Source organism: Aegilops tauschii, chromosome 4, assembly GCF_002575655.3.
Source record: "Aegilops tauschii subsp. strangulata cultivar AL8/78 chromosome 4, Aet v6.0, whole genome shotgun sequence".
In the NCBI taxonomy this organism is placed as follows: domain Eukaryota; kingdom Viridiplantae; phylum Streptophyta; class Magnoliopsida; order Poales; family Poaceae; genus Aegilops; species Aegilops tauschii.
This window is the reverse complement of record NC_053038.3, coordinates 487986896-488007599: the sequence shown is the minus strand read 5'-3', so window position 1 is coordinate 488007599 and position 20704 is coordinate 487986896.

The window sequence follows — 20704 nt, the reverse complement described above, 5'->3', positions numbered from 1 at the left end:
AATCTAACAACCCTTCGAGCGTCGGAGTGAGGCTCGAGGATACTTATTGCGGGTGGCGGAAGCGTATATAACACAAGTGACCAAGACTGACTGGGACTCCTCTAGGCGTCGGACTCACTATCAAACTCTTCATCCATGAGATCGCCTTCGTCAACATCTGGCCAAATCAACAAGCCAGGTGAGTACTATGAAAGTACTCGCAAGACAGTTCGGACATAAGATATAACAAATGTAAACATGATGCGTATGAACAGATTAACAAGCGCATCAGACAATGAGGTAATAATGCATGGGAAATAAAAGGGAAGTCGGGCGGTAGTCCTCCCGAAATCCCAATGTAATACTGAGGGCCAATCGAGTGTCTGGATGACTCCTCGAAAGGATACAAATGAAATAACAATGCCGCAGTCGGGCGTCAAGGCGACACCACATAAAGGGCTTATAAAGGAAAAATCAATAACATCGCATGCCACAGTCGGACGTCTGAAGCGACATCGCATAAAGGGCTTATATCAAAAGTAAATAGCGGGCGTGCCACAGTCGGACGTCTGAGCGACATCACATAAAGGGCTTATATTGAAAGTAAATGACAAGAGTGCCACAGTCGGACGTCTGAGCGACATCACATAAAGGGCTTATATTTCACAACTTAATATTCCAGTAGCTTATGAATTTAATTTCATTTCAAGGGAATATTCAGGTACGAGATAAAATAAAGGTTAGTCCATCCACAGGAATAACAATTCAAACGTGTATACCACTCAAGCTTGTTCACCGGGGATTTACCACGAGGATTGACATAGATATGGATATACTGGCCATGGTCCTTGACCATGGACATGATGACTCGGAAGGATTTGACTCTGCAGAGTTTGTACTTTAACCACAGCCAACGGATTTCAGTAGTCACGGGGACTAGTTCCGTTTACGGTGTTTTAGGAGAAACACATCTAACCAGTACACACCCATTCAACATTCCGATGCCAGGAATCACCCTCGGCAACGTTCAAGAAAAACCTTGAGACGGGGAGGCTACAACCTCGCGTAGCATGGGATCAAATTTATATACGCGCGCTCTAAGGGGTGCCCCCCTCTCGGTCCCAACCGGAAACACCCATGCCCCCTGACCGGATGACTGGCTTTAATCCAGGGCCATGGAACCCTCATCCCGGCCCCTCTATTTGGTGTGTACAAGGAAAGAGGTTAACAACTTACTAAACCGTATTCTTGGCAGAAAACATGTGGCAGCACGGAAGGGGAAGAACGATAACGTGACTCAGTCCACGTTAACGTCGGAATTTATCGGATGCCGTAAGGCTGGCATGCTACAACAATACCACCTTACTGCCTTTCATGTCACCAAATGACTAGGCCATCTCTCATCAGAGATCACAGTAACTTCGGAACACACGGATAGTTGCCTTACATGCAACGAGATACTCACCGATGCTCATATGCCATGCACAAACCATTCAATCAAACATGCAAAACACCTATCATATCGAAGGTTCAAACATGCTTGCCTGGTTCGGAGAAGTCGGAGTCTAGCTCGGCGAAGTTCGCGGCTCCGTCACCTCCTCCGGAACCTACGGTATAGCGAAAACGTACACTAACGTGAAAATCATCGCGTGCATAAAATTTGTTCCAATTTTTTTCCAAATAAATACTATAAAAAACTAGACAAAAATATAAGACTGACAGAAAAAGAATCAATCAAAAATCATCTTTTATTAAAAAGATATAAGGGTTTTAGTCCAGGGACTAATCTGTGATGAAACAGAAAGATCCAGGGACTTAACTGAGAAAACAGAAAACGGTTCGGAAAGAAATGCGCCAGCCCAAAGAGAAAACGCATTCTGCCCGAAGGCGCCATCAGAAAACGGTTCGAGGGAAATAGAAGAGAGGCTGACGGGGGGGGGGGGGGGGTCCACACGTCAGGTTTAAAAACGGCAACGGAGCTCGCCGGCGCCCGAAGGCTGCGGTGGTCGCCGGCGTTGAACCACGGCGAGGCAGAGAGATCGGAGGGTACCAAGAGGTTCAGTGTGTTCTTCCGCGTCGGTGGGTGGTGGACTTGACCGACGGAGAGCACCACGTCGACGGCGACACTTTCTCCGGCGGACGGTGGCTCGGGCGATGGTGGAGAACTCCGGTGGGTGCTGCAAACTCCAAATTGAAGCGCGGGTCAGCAGAGTGGATGCACTAGAAAGCTACTGGCAAGCGCTGAGGGGTAGGGGTGCACGCACGGGAGCGAATCGAGCTGGGTCCCGTGGCGGGTCGAGGCGGCCGGAGTTGGGGAAGAAGTCTCTCTCGGGGCTCTTCCAGTGGCTTGGCGTGGTACTGGTGGAGTGCAGAGGTGGTGTGGGTTCGAGTTCGAGCTCGGGGCCTGTATTTATAGGAGATCCTAGGGGGTGGCCGTGAACGGGATATCTCCGGCGAGCGATTACGGCGAGGCAGTGGTTGGGCAGTGGGTTTAAGCGGCTAGGCACCATCAGGGAGGATCACTGGTGCCGTTCCCCCGCTAAACCTTGGTCGGGCTAGGCGTAATGCGCCGATCCTCGACGGGGCGGCCGTACGGGCACGGCGGCAGCAGAGAGCGCGCTCCGCGCCTAGCAGTTCACGACGACGGATGGCAGCGTGCACGGGTGAGTGGATGGCCACGCGGCGGCCTCAGGTGGCTTGGGCGGCGCTGGACGGCGCGGTCCACCGCTACGCCTCTCTCTGGCAGCCGCAAAGCCGCTGCTGCCGTCGCTCACCGGTGGCGCACCTCCTCCTGCTCGTCGCCGACGCCCGCAAGCCTCTAGGAGATCGTGCGGCGCAGGGATAAGAAGGAGAGAACAGGGAGCAAGGTGCCACCGCGGTACTGGCGAGATCGAGAACGGACTCTGAAGAAAACGACAGTGCTCTCTGAAACTGTATCTCTGAATTTCTGAACATGACAACAACAGTGCCCATCAAGTGCTTGACGAAATGATTTGGCATGAAGAAATTTTTTTCTGGAGCTGGGACTTGGTGAGGTGACCTCTCAATGCACCCAGAGGCTGCCTGAATTTTCTCAGATTTTTTAGGAGGAGAATTCAAATGAATTTCATCAAATTTGGCAAATATGGTCCAAACTTGCAGCAAGCACAATTTGAAATATTTGAACTGGAGACCAGTGGATCTTCATGGATCTTGGTTGAGGGCTCTAAGGACTAGCCAGGGAAAAAGGTTTGGAGGCAAAACTCAAAGTAGAAATGGTAGTTCCTTTGAAAACCTCCAAGGATCAAAATAGAAGGCAGAAATTATTTTTGATAAGAATTAAATGGAAACAAATACATGGAGAGGTTCAACTTGCTGGATTTGAAGTATAACTTGACACAAAGATGGGGAATGGCTTTTGGGAGGGGATTTCCACTCATGTCATGGCAAGAGGAGATTTTGAAAAGGGGAGAAGATCACTCCAAATGCCATAGGGCTATTTAAAAGATTTTTCAAAAGAAATCTCCCAAGTGAAAAGCATTTGGTTTTGAGTCCACATAAGAAGGAAAAACCTCCAAGACCAAAATCAAGTCTTGGGTGAATCCAAAACAAAACACTTGTCATAAAAGAAAATATTTTGAGAGGGAGAGTTCTTCAAAAAAATTTAAATAACATCCCTTAAATCAAATAAAAGTTTGAAAAAGCCAAAAAAAATTTGGGTGTCACAACACCTACCCCCTTAGGAAAAATCTCGTCTCCGAGATTTCTGCTGATCCTCAAATAGATATGGGTACTCTGCCTGAAGAAAATCTTCTCTTTCCCATGTAGCTTCATCCTCGGTGTGATTGCTCCACTGGACCTTGAAGAATTTAGTCGTTTTCTGACGGGTCCTCCTTTCAGACTCTTCCAAAATCTTTACTGGCCGCTCTCTGTAGGTGAGGTCTGGTTTCACATCAATGACTTCATGAGATACATGCTTTTCCGGGTTGCTTACACATTTTCTCAATTGTGAGACGTGGAACACGTCATGGACGTCTGACAGCTCTTTGGGTAGGTCTAGCTGGTAGGCTACTGTGCCTCTTCGGGCAATTATACAGAAGGGTCCAATAAATCTTGGGGCTAGCTTCCCCTTAATTTTGAACCGTTGCAGGCCCCTCATAGGAGACACTCGTAGGTATACGAAATCACCGGGTTCAAAGCTGACCTCACGATGTTTTTGATCGTAATAGCTCTTTTGTCGGCTTTGAGCTGTCTTGAGTCTGTCCCTGATCTGTTTAACTTTCTCCTCGGCCTCCTTGAGCATGTCTGGGCCGAAGATATGACTGTCACTTGTCTCTGACCAATTTAGTGGGGTACGACACCTCCGTCCGTACAATGCTTCAAAGGGTGCCATTTGTAAGCTGGCTTGGTAACTGTTGTTGTAAGCAAACTCGGCATATGGCAAACTTTCTTCCCAACTGGATCCATAGTCGGGCACACAGGCTCTCAGCATGTCCTCTAGGATTTGGTTCACGCGTTCCGTTTGTCCATCAGTCTGAGGGTGGTACGCTGTACTGATCGCTGGTTGAGTGCCCAGAGCTTGTTGTAAGTGATCCCAGAATTTAGAGACAAATTGAGTGCCTCAGTCGGATATTATAGTCTTTGGGACTCCATGCAAACAAACTATACGGGAGAGATAAAGCTTGGCTAGCCTTTGTGTCGAGTAGGTCGTCTTCACGGGAATGAAATGTGCTACCTTGGTTAGCCTATCTGTGATGACCCATATGGCATCATTTCCGCGTTGTGATCGAGGTAGTCCGACGATGAAGTCCATTCCAATTTCATCCCATTTCCACTCCGGTATCATGTTCGGCTGTAGTAGCCCTGCTGGCTTTTGATGCTCGGCTTTTATGCGTTGACAAGAATCGCAACAAGCAATGAATGCGGCTATATCCCTTTTCATACCGTGCCACCAAAATCTTTCCTGAATGTCTTTGTACATTTTGGTTCCTCCAGGGTGGATCGAGTATGGAGCGGTGTGGCTTTCGGTTAGGATTTGTTGCTTGAGTTCCTCAATGTTTGGTACGCAAAGTCTGTCCCCGTACCATAATATTCCTTCATTGTCTGTGACGAATTCTGAAGCCTTGCCAAGGTTCATTTTTCTCTTTATACCTTCAATGCTGGGATGTCCCCTGCTGAGCCTTCTTAATTTGTTCCACTAGGGTGGGTTGTATCTCCAGATTTGATACGGTGCCCTCAGAGACTAACACCATGTTGAGTCTAGCGAACTCCTGCTGAAACACAGGCCTCAAGTTTTGTGGACTGTCGTTGCCCGGGCTGGGGTTCCGACTAAGAACATCTACCACTACATTTGCTTTCCCTGGATGGTAGTGAATGCCGACATCATAGTCCTTGGCCAATTCCAACCAGCGTCGTTGTCGTAAATTTAGCTCTGGTTGCGTGAAAATATATTTAAGGCTCTTATGGTCCGTATATATATATTTCACAACGATTTCCCAGTAGAAAGTGCCTCCACTCTTTGAGTGCATGGATGACTGCTGCTAGCTCCAAGTCATGAGTAGGATAATTTTCCTCATGCTTCCGTAGTTGCCTGGAAGCATACGCGACAACTTTGCCATCCTGCATCAGTACACATCCGAGGCCCTTCCGAGATGCGTCACAATACACTTCAAAACTCTTGTGTATGTCTGGCACAGTTAAGACCGGTGCAGTTGTTAGTTTCTTCTTGAGTTCTTGGAAGCTTTTCTCGCATGCTTCCGTCCATACAAATTTCTTGTCTTTCTTGAGCAACTGTGTCATTGGTTTTGCCACAGTGGAGAATCCTTCAATAAATCTTCTGTAATATCCGGCCATTCCTAGGAAACTTCGCACATCTGTCACGTTGGCTGGTGGTTTCCAGTCAAGTATGGCTTTGACTTTTTCTGGGTCTACGGCCACGCCTTCTTGGGTTAATATATGGCCTAGGAAACCAACTTGCCTTAGCCAAAATTCACACTTGCTAAATTTGGCGTACAATTGATGTTTCCTTAATTCTCCCAAAACAATTCTGAGATGCTCAGCATGCTCTTCTGGTGTCCTTGAGTATACCAGAATATCATCAATGAATACCACAACAAATTTGTCCATGAATTTCATAAACACTTTGTTCATGAGGTGGACGAAATATGCGGGGGCGTTCGTCAGTCCAAACGGCATTACTGTGAACTCATATAATCCGTATCTGGAGGTGAATGCTGTCTTAGGGATATCTTCTGTCCGTACCTTCAATTGATGATATCCCGATCTTAAATCAATTTTTGAGAACACCTTGGCTTGTGCGAGCTGGTCAAACAAATCATTTATCCGTGGCATCGGATATTTGTTTTTGATGGTGACCATATTGAGAGCTCGATAGTCTATACACAATCTCAGTGTCCCATCCTTTTTCTTGGCAAATAATACTGGCGAACCTCAAGGTGAGGAGCTGGCTCGAATAAATCCTTTGTCCAGTAATTCTTTTATTTGCTTCTTCAATTCTACCAACTCTGAGGGTGCCATTCTATAAGGTTTCTTATAGATGGGAGTGGTGCCAGGTGCTAGTTCGATGCTGAACTCTATCTCTCGGTCTGGTGGCATGCCTGGTAGTTCTTCAGGGAATACGTCGGGAAATTCGCACACCACTGGAACTTTTCTCAATTCTGAAATGTCCACTTTGTTCAGATTTGGTTGCCGTGACCGTGGTCTTTCTTGAGCTGTAACCTTTATTGTCTTGCCGTGATGATGAGTGAGAATCACAGTCCGATTGAAACAATCAATAAATCCCTTGTTGGTGGTCAACCAGTCCATCCCTAAGATGACATCCAGTCCTTTATTTTCCAACACGATGAAATTAGCTTGAAACTTTAGTCCTTCGAACTCAATGATCACTCCTTGGCAGTAACTCTGAGCGATCTGCTTATTCCCGGGGGACTTGATGATCATAGATTTTTCCAAGGGAAGTATCGGAAAACCATGTTGTAAAACAAAACTCTTCGAAACGAACGAGTGAGAAGCTCCATAATCAAACAAAACCGTGGCAGGTACTGTGTTGACAGGGAACGTACTGAGTACGATGTCTGGGGCATTCTGGGCTTCTTCCCTGGTCACATGGTTCAGGTGACCCTTCCTGTGATTGTTGCTGGGATTGAAATTGTTGCGCTTGGGGGCTGGATTGTTCCCACCATTGTTCGGCTTGGGGGTCGAGTTCCTTGGTTTTGGGCATTGTTTGGCATAGTGCCCTTCTTCACCACAAGCATAGCAAGTGACCCCTGGACGGTACGTGAAGTCCTTGTCCCTGGAATGAAACTGTCTGGTTGGCCTTAGATCAGTAGTCGTGGATTTTCTTGCTTCAATCCTCTGAACATCAGTCTTGCTTCGGTTGTTGCGAGCAAGAGTCGTCTTGTCCCTCTTTCGCTTACGAATATCTTCCAGACTGCGGCGCTCATTCTCCAAGGTAATGGCCTTGTCAACCAGAGTTTTAAAATCTAGGAAAGTGTGTACGACCAGTTGGCATCTTAATGCTGGCGCCAGGCCGTCCAAAAACTTTTCCATCCTTTTGTTCTCAGTCATATGCTCATCGTAGGCATAACGAGATAGCTGGGTAAACTGACCGTTGTATTCTGTCACTGACATGCCTCTTTGCTTGAGGTCATCAAATTCTCTTTTCTTGATTTTTATGATGCTCCTGGGGATGTGTGCCCCACGAAAGCCTTCCTTAAACTCCTCCCAGGTGATGTTGTGTTCACTGGGATGCATGTGTAGGAAGTTTTCCCACCATGCTGCAGCTGCTCCAGTGAGGTAGTGAGGTGCATAAAGCACCTTCTCATGATCAGAACATTGAGCAATAATCAACTTTCTTTCGATGTCACAAAGCCAATCATCGGCTTCAAGCAGCCTATCAGTGTGAGCAAACGTTGGAGGGCGTGTCTTCTGCAGTTCAGACAACTTGCAGTGTGGTTTGTATGGCTCACGATGATTCCCCATATTGATGACGTGATTCATCATTTCTTGGTGTTGCTGTTGGCTTTGCTCGAAAAGGCGGCATACTTGGGATAAGGCTGCTTCGCTGTCCTGTTGACTAGACTGTCCCTGAGTGAAGTTATTGCTTGTTTGTGTTCCATAAACCTCTTCTGGTTGATTGGGCATGGAACGAGTCCACGGACGAGACATTTTCCACTCTGGGGTATTATTTTGCAAAACTCATGAGAAGAACTGTGTGGCACAAGGAAAATCTTGCAAGGGCAAAAATTTAAAAGACCTCAAGATTTTTCAAGAAAACATAAACGATTTTTCCCGGAGAATGACTGCTTAACACATCTTACACGCGAAACGCAGACATACGATACATCACTCAGGATGTGCGCACACACTCCTGATATGTTATTTAGGCTAGCATACTCCTCCGGGACCCTACATGAAGCGCACACAAAAACTACAAACTAACGTACATATAAAACATATCATACATGCAGACACAACGCGCGGCTACTCGGCGCACTCAGTCGGAGATGGTGAAGATGTCCTTCCCCTTGCCGAGGGTAAGACCCAGCGGTGCAGGAGACTCAACCTCCACCTCCTCTTTAGTAGGCTCCAGGCGCGTAGCACTGCGCTGAGGTGATGGCGCAGGTGCGACAGGTGGCAGCGCGGGTGCGGCAGGCGGTGCAGCTCTGACTGGAGTAGGAGCGATGACTCGGCCGAACTCCTCAGTGGTAGGCAGACGGCGAGTAGTGGCCAAAATGGCCGGTGAATAAGATGCTGAGGATGAGACGAAAATCAGTGGCGGTGCCATGTGGAGAAGCTCCTTCCTGCTGGCAGGACCGCCCCGAACTAAGTCCATGCGGGCAGCCACAAGATCGTCCACGAGGTTGTCGAAAGATTCCTCCAGAGCTTTGAGATACTCCACAATCATCTCGACGGCTTCATCTCGCTCTCTCCTATGGCAGGCGAATGCATAGTGACAAGTATATGGCACATGGCATGTGAGGTAGCGGTAGCGACGAGTCTTCATCGAAGGAAGAATGTCCCGAAGGCGAGCTATCGCCTCACGGGCAGCCATCTGCATGGCATGCCTCTCCGTAGGCATGGCCCTTCCTACAAAATGGAAGTGGCGAGACGCAGAACGTCCTCCCTTGAATTGCACCGCGGCCTGGTGCATAGACACGTCGTCGCTAAGCTTGTGCTGGTAAAGCGTGAACTCCGGACGAGTCGCTGGCCCGATCGCGAGCTTCGTGATGGAGACGAGGAGTTTGACAAACCCCTCGGGCACATTAGTGAACACCCGAGTCTCGCAGTCGTTGCCAGCCATCTACAAAAGTAGGCAGAAATTCTGAGTAGTCAAATCATAAATTTATGATGACCAACAGAAAATAGCTACATTTGCAAAAAGCTGAAAAAGCACTAAAGACGCTAATAACCGATTAGCGATCGCACCTAGTGGCTTCCTACAGTCAGCCTGGCTCTGATACCAAGCTTGTCACGACCGGTTTTCCAATAAAAATATTTATTGAGAACCCGCTCCCTTTTACGGACCAGTAGAGAAGAATTCCTTCTCACGGGTAGACAATTTCTTGATCACAGAAGAAAAACCAGGAGTACTAAATATAATACAAGGTTGAGCGGAGACTGCTCAACAATTTATTACAAACACGCCAATGACACATAAAGGCGGATAGGGTGACATAACTACTAACTCACGAATAAAAGCGGTGGTGGATATGTCACAAAGAAGTGGGTGACATGACTCCTGAATCTAACAACCCTTCGAGCGTCGGAGTGAGGCTCGAGGATACTTATTGCGGGTGGCGGAAGCGTATATAACACAAGTGACCAATATCCAGGATCGCACGGGACTGACTGGGACTCCTCTAGGCGTCGGACTCACTATCAAACTCTTCATCCATGAGATCGCCTTCGTCAACATCTGGCCAAATCAACAAGCCAGGTGAGTACTATGAAAGTACTCGCAAGACAGTTCGGACATAAGATATAACAAATGTAAACATGATGCGTATGAACAGATTAACAAGCGCATCAGACAATGAGGTAATAATGCATGGGAAATAAAAGAGAAGTCGGGCGGTAGTCCTCCCGAAATCCCAATGTAATATTGAGGGCCAATCGAGTGTCTGGATGACTCCTCGAAAGGATACAAATGAAATAACAATGCCGCAGTCGGGCGTCAAGGCGACACCACATAAAGGGCTTATAAAGGAAAAATCAATAACAGCGCATGCCACAGTCGGACGTCTGAAGCGACATCGCATAAAGGGCTTATATCAAAAGTAAATAGCGGGCGTGCCACAGTCGGACGTCTGAGCGACATCACATAAAGGGCTTATATTGAATGTAAATGACAAGAGTGCCACAGTCGGACGTCTGAGCGACATCACATAAAGGGCTTATATTGAAAGTAAATGACAAGAGTGCCACAGTCGGACGTCTGAGCGACATCACATAAAGGGCTTATATTTCACAACTTAATATTCCAGTAGCTTATGAATTTAATTTCATTTCAAGGGAATATTCAGGTACGAGATAAAATAAAGTTAGTCCATCCACAGGAATAACAATTCAAACGTGTATACCACTCAAGCTTGTTCACCGGGGATTTACCACGAGGATTGACATAGATATGGATATACTGGCCATGGTCCTTGACCATGGACATGATGACTCGGAAGGATTTGACTCTGCAAAGTTTGTACTTTAACCACAGCCAACGGATTTCAGTAGTCACGGGGACTAGTTCCGTTTACGGTGTTTTAGGAGAAACACATCTAACCAGTACACACCCATTCAACATTCCGATGCCAGGAATCACCCTCGGCAACGTTCAAGAAAAACCTTGAGACGGGGAGGCTACAACCTCGCGTAGCATGGGATCAAATTTATATACGCGCGCTCTAAGGGGTGCCCCCCTCTCGGTCCCAACCGGAAACACCCATGCCCCCTGACCGGATGACTGGCTTTAATCCAGGGCCATGGAACCCTCATCCCGGCCCCTCTATTTGGTGTGTACAAGGAAAGAGGTTAACAACTTACTAAACCGTATTCTTGGCAGAAAACATGTGGCAGCACGGAAGGGGAAGAACGATAACGTGACTCAGTCCACGTTAACGTCGGAATTTATCGGATGCCGTAAGGCTGGCATGCTACAACAATACCACCTTACTGCCTTTCATGTCACCACATGACTAGGCCATCTCTCATCAGAGATCACAGTAACTTCGGAACACACGGATAGTTGCCTTACATGCAATGAGATACTCACCGATGCTCATATGCCATGCACAAACCATTCAGGCAAACATGCACAACACCTATCATATCGAAGGTTCAAACATGCTTGCCTAGTTCGGAGAAGTCGGAGTCTAGCTCGGCGAAGTTCGCGGCTCCATCACCTCCTCCGGAACCTACGGTATGGCGAAAACGTACACTAACGTGAAAATCATCGCGTGCATAAAATTTGTTCCAAATTTTTTCCAAATAAATACTATAAAAAACTAGACAAAAATATAAGACTGACAGAAAAAGAATTAATCAAAAATCATCTTTTATTAAAAAGATATAAGGGTTTTAGTCCAGGGACTAATCTATGATGAAACAGAAAGATCCAGGGACTTAACTGAGAAAACAGAAAACGGTTCGGAAAGAAATGCGCCAGCCCAAAGAGAAAACGCATTCTGCCCGAAGGCGCCATCAGAAAACGGTTCGAGGGAAATAGAAGAGAGGCTGACGGGGGGGTCCACACGTCAGGTTTAAAAACGGCCAACGGAGCTCGCCGGCGCCCGAAGGCTGCGGTGGTCGCCGGCGTTGAACCACGGCGAGGCAGAGAGATCGGAGGGTACCAAGAGGTTCAGTGTGTTCTTCCGCGTCGGTGGGTGGTGGACTTGACCGACGGAGAGCACCACGTCGACGGCGACACTTTCTCCGGCGGACGGTGGCTCGGGCGATGGTGGAGAACTCCGGTGGGTGCTGCAAACTCCAAATTGAAGCGCGGGTCAGCAGAGTGGATGCACTAGAAAGCTACTGGCAAGCGCTGAGGGGTAGGGGTGCACGCACGGGAGCGAATCGAGCTGGGTCCCGTGGCGGGTCGAGGCGGCCGGAGTTGGGGAAGAAGGCTCTCTCGGGGCTCTTCCAGTGGCTTGGCGTGGTACTGGTGGAGTGCAGAGGTGGTGTGGGTTCGAGCTCGAGCTCGAGGCCTCTATGTATAGGAGATCCTAGGGGGTGGCCGTGAACGGGATATCTCCGGCGAGCGATTACGGCGAGGCAGTGGTTGGGCAGTGGGTTTAAGCAGCTAGGCACCATCAGGGAGGATCACCGGTGCCGTTCCCCCGCTAAACCTTGGTCGGGCTAGGCGTAATGCGCCGATCCTCGACGGGGCGGCCGTACGGGAACGGCGGCGGCAGAGAGCGCACTCCGCGCCTAGCAGTTCATGACGACGGATGGCAGCGTGCACGGGTGAGTGGATGGCCACGCGGCGGCCTCAGGTGGCTTGGGCGGCGCTGGACGGCGCGGTCCACCGCTACGCCTCTCTCTGGCAGCCGCAAAGCCGCTGCTGCCGTCGCTCACGGGTGGCGCACCTCCTCCTGCTCGTCGTCGACGCCCGCAAGCCTCCAGGAGATCGTGCGGCGCAGGGATAAGAAGGAGAGAACAGGGAGCAAGGCGCCACCGCGGTACTGGCGAGATCGAGAACGGACTCTGAAGAAAACGACAGTGCTCTCTGAAACTGTATCTCTGAATTTCTGAACATGACAGCAACAGTGCCCATCAAGTGCTCGACGAAATGATTTGGCATGAAGAAATTTTTTTCTGGAGCTGGGACTTGGTGAGGTGACCTCTCAATGCACCCAGAGGCTGCCTGAATTTTCTCAGATTTTTTAGGAGGAGAATTCAAATGAATTTCATCAAATTTGGCAAATATGGTCCAAACTTGCAGCAAGCACAATTTGAAATATTTGAACTGGAGACCAGTGGATCTTCATGGATCTTGGTTGAGGGCTCTAAGGACTAGCCAGGAAAAAAGGTTTGGAGGCAAAACTCAAAGTAGAAATGGTAGTTCCTTTGAAAACCTCCAAGGATCAAAATAGAAGGCAGAAATTATTTTTGATAAGAATTAAATGGAAACAAATACATGGAGAGGTTCAACTTGCTGGATTTGAAGTATAACTTCACACAAAGATGGGGAATGGCTTTTGGGAGGGGATTTCCACTCATGTCATGGCAAGAGGAGATTTTGAAAAGGGGAGAAGATCACTCCAAATGCCATATGGCTATTTAAAAGATTTTTCAAAAGAAATCTCCCAAGTGAAAAGCATTTGGTTTTGAGTCCACATAAGAAGGAAAAACCTCCAAGACCAAAATCAAGTCTTGGGTGAATCCAAAACAAAACACTTGTCATAAAAGAAAATATTTTGAGAGGGAGAGTTCTTCAGAAAATTTTAAATAACATCCCTTTAATCAAATAAAAGTTTGAAAAAGCCAAACAAAATTTTTGGGTGTCACACAATCACATCTACAGGGTAAGGGTTGTCGCAACAGGACTTATCGTCATGCCGACATACCAATTTACTGTGTATATGTGGCTCTGAGTTATTGTCAAGAAGAGCATGAAAGTGCATTTGCTTCCTGGAATAATGTACATGAGGCTAGCTTGAGGAGAACATAGAAGCTTTAAAATTATAACAACTTTACCCATCTAAATGTTTTTCACGAACTGAGGCATAACATGATCTATAAATAAATTCTTATTTTTTTGTAAGATTTCCTTTCAAAACATATAATAGTCTACACCATAGTTCATAGTCTACACACTATCACAAAGCGTAGGTTATACTTCCCGTAATTTAAATCACTATGTTATTGCATACGCAAGTGGCATGCCATCCGTCCAACTCTCACAGTTCACGCACATATGTTTCTAATTCCAGCAACGTAATGCCGCTTTAGCTAAATGCAAACATGTTCAAAGGAAACACCACATAACATAAATTCACGACTGACAAAAGATGTAAAATCTGAAGCTAGATGGTAATAACATGGAGTAACATTAGCATTAGTAGATTTAAAGTTGTCATGTTTATAGGCCAAAGCATTAATGGACATATGACTATCAAGACATGACTACTAACCAAAATTTTCAACTTAAGAAAAAAAATCTACCAGGTGTGATGTTTAAAATCTGACGACTTTCATGCATAGCATGCAAAAAACTGCAATAAATATTCAGTCGTTGGATGTTGGTGTGGACCTGATCATATTTGACCGAGACGATTACTTTACTGCACCACACTGATTATAGGAGGGCAACAGGATGGTGATGGCAGCCGTTCTATCTAGTTCAGACTACAATTGCTCCTCAATGTGCATTAATCATCTTGGAATCGATTGGCAAAAGATCAAGAAAACCAAGATATGCAACAAAGTGGGAGGATCAAGCTTAACTGCTAGAACAGATCTAAGTCAATATCTTTGTGTCGGTCATTTACCTGCCATCATCTGACTCTAGCTATAGCACCACATTGGTCACGTCCTTCACCTTCACCACCATCCAAGGCGCTCTCAATCGCTCCAATCCATCTCTTCCACTCACCACAGTGCATCCTGCAGGCGCCGCAGGCATCACTCGGCCATTGATCTCACTGGCGTTCACATGCACCTGATCCCGAGCGGCATGAGGCAGCACACAGCTGACGGCGACCTTTGTGATCATGTATGCGAGGGTCTAATTGCCGAAGCTGAGCACGTCTATGCGCTGGCCATGAAGCTAAAGCTGTTGCATATGACGCCTATCAAACATGAGTGAGGACATGGCGTTAAGATATCAAGGAGTAGGACGCCGCGACCGTAAGGCAGAGGCTGGTTCTTCCTTGCTTCGGCTCATGCTTTTGACAATGGAGAACATGCAGGTTAATCTTGCACGCGATGGGAAAGGTAGTTTGTGCCTTGCATGCTTTTAGGGGATACGTAAGGCATAATTATATCTTAAAGAAAGAGAGATAGTTTCTTTGGATTGTTGTTCTGTACTCACGTGTGGAAGCGTGCATTTTTTACCGCTGAGAAAAGAACTTTTTCTGTTGTACGTTTTCAAATTGGAAAAAGAAGTTATCCGATTTTATTTAAATCTAAGTTGTAGATAGATTGGGATGTGATTTTTTTACCTTAATTTTTTTAACTTTTTCTAACGTTTTTTACCGATGGAATTGTAAGGGTTAATCTACACCGTAATAACTCGGTCCCACTAGAACAACGGCTCGTAAAATCTGATTAACGTGGGAATTTCTAGGGAGTCTAGAATTAGTATAGGTATAGAAGTACATTATATATGGGCTTTCAATGTGCGTGAAATCATCACCTTTATATACAAATTCTCCAGACATGGAAAGCATTGCAGCAAGGCAATAATGATGTTGAGATCAAAACACCACATACTGATACATAAGGTCTTGACGGAATCCACCACCACTGATAGGATGGACAAGCACTTCATTGAGCATAGAACATAATATTAGCACTAAAAGTGTACTCCAAGATGATACTTAACTTATGCGCACAAATGAAAAGTGCAAATTACAAAAGTGTACATGAATAATATACAGTACCTCAATAGGTGTGGAGGCAAACACCAGCTCGAACCATTTAATCGGATCACGAATTGCACCCAAGGTCTCCAGTTTAGGCGCAGAGACCACATTTATTTGCTTAGGTTTATAACAACAATCAAGGACCAACCTTTGAATTGAAGGGGCATCTTCGATGATGAGCTCATGTCCTTCAAAACTAATTCCAATGCTTACAAGGTGAGGCGACTTTATTTTGAGACAAGGGATATCAATTCCTGCTCCAAAAACAAGCACCAAACGCTCGAGTGCAGGGCAACTGGAGTGGATGATGTTGTGTAGTGAGGCCTCTGACAGATGAACCAACACAAGCGCAAGTTTTTTCAGTAGTGGCAGTCGAAGCATTTGTACCAGCTTGTCTGCTAGATGGCACCGGGTCAAGGTGGCGGTGCAGAGAGAGGAGGAAAACCATGAGATGGGCATCGGTGGTGAGGGCACAGATGCAGCTATTGGTGGTAACCTATCGATGTAGTAATGGTAGAACTCAAGCTGCTGAAGTTTATCGAATTGACGGGATGTCAGCTAGGCGGCCACCGTGCAGGGTATGTCCAGCAGGTAGCATGTCGGGATGCAGATGCGTTGAACGGAGCCCCCGTGGGAGGATATGATGGCTCCGGGGAGTTCAGAATCATCATCGACAAATAGCTGACGATAGTCGAGATTAAGAGGCGCGGTGCGCCATAGAGTGCGCCACCGAGATGCGAGGACTTGTGTGCGGCAGCCATCCTTGGTGGGGAGAAGGGAGATGATCTCCCCAAGGATGCCGTCTGGGAGATCGCTGATGCGGTCCGCCGGAGATTCTACTGGTTCCTCAGGTCCAGGGGGGTGCTTCTGGCCGCACAGCCGGGTCCAAGATCTACATCCGGCGGCAGCGCTAGATGAAGCCTCATCTGTGTACTTACCAATCTGAAAGAAAAAATGGCATAACATGTCGGACATTCGAAATCAATTCTCAAGATCAGGAAGAAAAAAGGCACAAACATATATGTAGGTGACTGACCGGTTTTCCGTCAGAGTCGCAGTTGTTGTCGCAGTTGCTGTTGACCTCCGGCTCTGGCTGGGGGGGGGCACGACGGCACTGACGAATTCAAGGTCGTGCTGCTGCCCGCGCGAGACCTCGTCGGCGGTGACCGAAACCTCTGTGGCCAGCTTGACGCGTTGTGCGGGTGCTTCACCAGCCCCGGTGTCGCCACTCCCTCCAATGGTGCACTTCGATGGCATCGTCATACACTCCGGAGTCCAGACGTCGGTGACCACTGTGGACCGGGGGTGCGGCCGCCTATTATGGCCGGCGACTCGGGCACGCAATTAATACGGACCAGTGGGAGCGAGGCAGGCTGTGGTCAAATGTTGTCTCGCCTCCCGGTGAGCCTGCGCGGCGGACGTCTGCTATTCCTACCATCATTTCACACAGCTACTTGCACGCCTCCCCGTCAATACACACACCTGCACGCACGCCTCCCGGTATGCCTGCGCGGCGGACTGCTCACATGCGTCCCGTCAACTGACGCCTGCTCGCACGGCACAGGGGGCGTGTGGCAGCACGTATATTTTTTGGTTTATTTTCTGCTGCTTTACTGCTTCACTGAACCGTTTGCGTTGAACAGATGCACAAATCCTGCGTTGAACATCTCGCACGCTTCTCGGTGAACCTGCGCACCCGATGAGTTTTGGATTTACTATAATTTAACAACCAGGCATCTCAATGTTTTGCCGGCAATCAACAGTGCCCTGGTGTTTGAAATTCATTCCCATTTCTTCATGGGACCTAAGCATGCACATAAGGACACAGATTTGATTTTTCAACCAATTTATATGCACTGGAGCATGTGCATGTAGTTCAAATTTGAATTATGCACATAAATGCATTGAAAACTCAGTTAATGCATAAAAATGTCCAAACGAACCCCGAAAAATCACAAAATTTGACACAACACTCCTGTTGTTCTATGTTGACACGAGAAAATTTTTGGAAGCAGTAAGAGGCAATGGATATCGTTTCGTCCCCAAAGGTGGGACGTTCCCTACCGAAACGGGGATGCAGATGCGTTGAACGGAGCCCCCGTGGGAGGATATGATGGCTCCGGGGAGTTCAGAATCATCATCGACAAATAGCTGACGATAGTCGAGATTAAGAGGCGCGGTGCGCCATAGAGTGCGCCACCGAGATGCGAGGACTTGTGTGCGGCAGCCATCCTTGGTGGGGAGAAGGGAGATGATCTCCCCAAGGATGCCGTCTGGGAGATCGCTGATGCGGTCCGCCGGAGATTCTACTGGTTCCTCAGGTCCAGGGGGGTGCTTCTGGCCGCACAGTCGGGTCCAAGATCTACATCCGGCGGCAGCGCTAGATGGAGCCTCATCTGTGTACTTACCAATCTGAAAGAAAAAATGGCATAACATGTAGGACATTCGAAATCAATTCTCAAGATCAGGAAGAAAAAAGGCACAAACATATATGTAGGTGACTGACCGGTTTTCCGCCAGAGTCGCAGTTGTTGTCGGAGTTGCTGTTGACCTCCGGCTCTGGCTGGGGGGGGGCACGATGGCACTGACGAATTCAAGGTCGTGCTGCTGCCCGCGCGAGACCTCGTCGGCGGTGACCGAAACCTCTGTGGCCAGCTTGACGCGTTGTGCGGGTGCTTCACCAGCCCCGGTGTCGCCACTCCCTCCAATGGTGCACTTCGATGGCATCGTCATACACTCCGGAGTCCAGACGTCGGTGACCACTGTGGACCGGGGGTGCGGCCGCCTATTATGGCCGGCGACTCGGGCACGCAATTAATACGGACCAGTGGGAGCGAGGCAGGCTGTGGTCAAATGTTGTCTCGCCTCCCGGTGAGCCTGCGCGGCGGACGTCTGCTATTCCTACCATCATTTCACACAGCTACTTGCACGCCTCCCCGTCAATACACACACCTGCACGCACGCCTCCCGGTATGCCTGCGCGGCGGACTGCTCACATGCGTCCCATCAACTGACGCCTGCTCGCACGGCACAGGGGGCGTGTGGCAGCACGTATATTTTTTGGTTTATTTTCTGCCGCTTTACTGCTTCACTGAACCGTTTGCGTTGAACAGATGCACAAATCCTGCGTTGAACATCTCGCACGCTTCTCGGTGAACCTGCGCACCCGACGAGTTTTGGATTTACTATAATTTAACAACCAGGCATCTCAATGTTTTGCCGGCAATCAACAGTGCCCTGGTGTTTGAAATTCATTCCCATTTCTTGCATGGGACCTAAGCATGCACATAAGGACACAGATTTGATTTTTCAACCAATTTATATGCACTGGAGCATGTGCATGTAGTTCAAATTTGAATTATGCACATAAATGCATTGAAAACTCAGTTAATGCATAAAAATGTCCAAACGAACCCCGAAAAATCACAAAATTTGACACAACACTCCTGTTGTTCTATGTTGACACGAGAAAATTTTTGGAAGCAGTAAGAGGCAATGGATATCGTTTCGTCCCCAAAGGTGGGACGTTCCCTACCAAAACCATCATGCTTGTTGTGAGAAACTCTGGTTTGTGAGAAGCATATACCCAAACCTGCCCCAAATGGGGCAAATTTTTTACCACGGCATGTTGATGCCGCTCCATGATAGCATGCCAAGTTTCATGAATTTCAGACGAGTTTTGGATTTACTAGAATTTAAAAACCAGGCATCTCAATGTTTTGCCGGCAATCAACGGTGCCCCGGTGTTTGAAATTCATTCCCATTTCTTGCATGGGACCTAAACGTGCACCCAAGGACACATATTTGATTTTTCAACCAATTTATATGCACTGGAGCATGTGCATGTAGTTCAAATTTGAATTATGCACATAAAATGCATTGAAAACTCAGTTAATGCATAAAAATGTCCAAACGAACCCCGCAAAATCACAAAAATTAACACAACACTCCTGTTGTTCTATGTTCACACGATAAATTTTTTGGAAGCAATAAGAGGCAATGGATATCGTTTCGTGCCCAAAGGTGGGACGTCCCCTATCGAAACCATCATGCTTGTTGTGAGAAGCTCTGGTTTGTGAGAAGCATATACCCAAACCTCCCCCAAATGGGAAAATTTTTGACCACGACATGTTGATGCCGCTCCATGATAGCATGCCAAGTTTCATGAATTTCAGACGAGTTTTGGATTTACTAGAAATTAAAAGCCATGTATCTCAATGTTTTGCCGGCAATCAACGGTGCCCCGGTGTTTGAAATTCATTCCCATTTCTTGCATGGGACCTAAGCATGCACATAAGGACACATATTTGATTTTTCAACCAATTTATATGCACTGGAGCATGTGCAGGTAGTTCAAATTTGAATTATGCACATAAATGCATTGAAAACTCTGTTAATGCATAAAAATGTCCAAACGAACCCCGAAAAATCACAAAAACTAACACAACACTCCTGTTGTTCTATGTTGACACTCGAAATTTTTTAGAAGCAATAAGAGGCAATGGATATCGTTTCGTCCCCAAAGGTGGGACGTTCCCTACCGAAACCATCATGCTAGTTGTGAGAAGCTCTGGTTTGTGAGAAGCTTATACCCAAACCTGCCCCAAATGGGACAAAAATTTTACCACGGCATGTTGATGCCGCTCCATGATAGCATGCCAAGTTTCATGAATTTCAGACGAGTTTTGGATTTACTAGAAATTAAAAGCCATGTAGCTCAATGTTTGCGGCCGAGTGACGGTGGCAGGGTGTTTGAAATTCATTCCCATTTCTTGCATGGGACCTAAGCATGCAACCATGGACACATATTTGATTTTTCAACCAGTTTATATGCACTGGAGAATGTGCATGTAGTTCAATTTTGAATTATGTGCATAAAATGCCTGGAAAACCTAGTTAATGTATAAAAATGTCCAAACGAACCCCGAAAAATTCCAAAATTGAACACAACACTCCTGTTGTTCTATGTTGACACTCGAAATTTTTTGAAAGCAATAAGAGGCAACGGATATCATTTCGTCCCCAAAGGTGGCACGTTCCCTACCGAAATCATCACGCTTGTTGTGAGAAGCTCTGGTTTGTGAGAAGCTTATACCCAAACCTGCCCCAAATGGGACAAAATTATGCAATGACGTGGATGACCACTT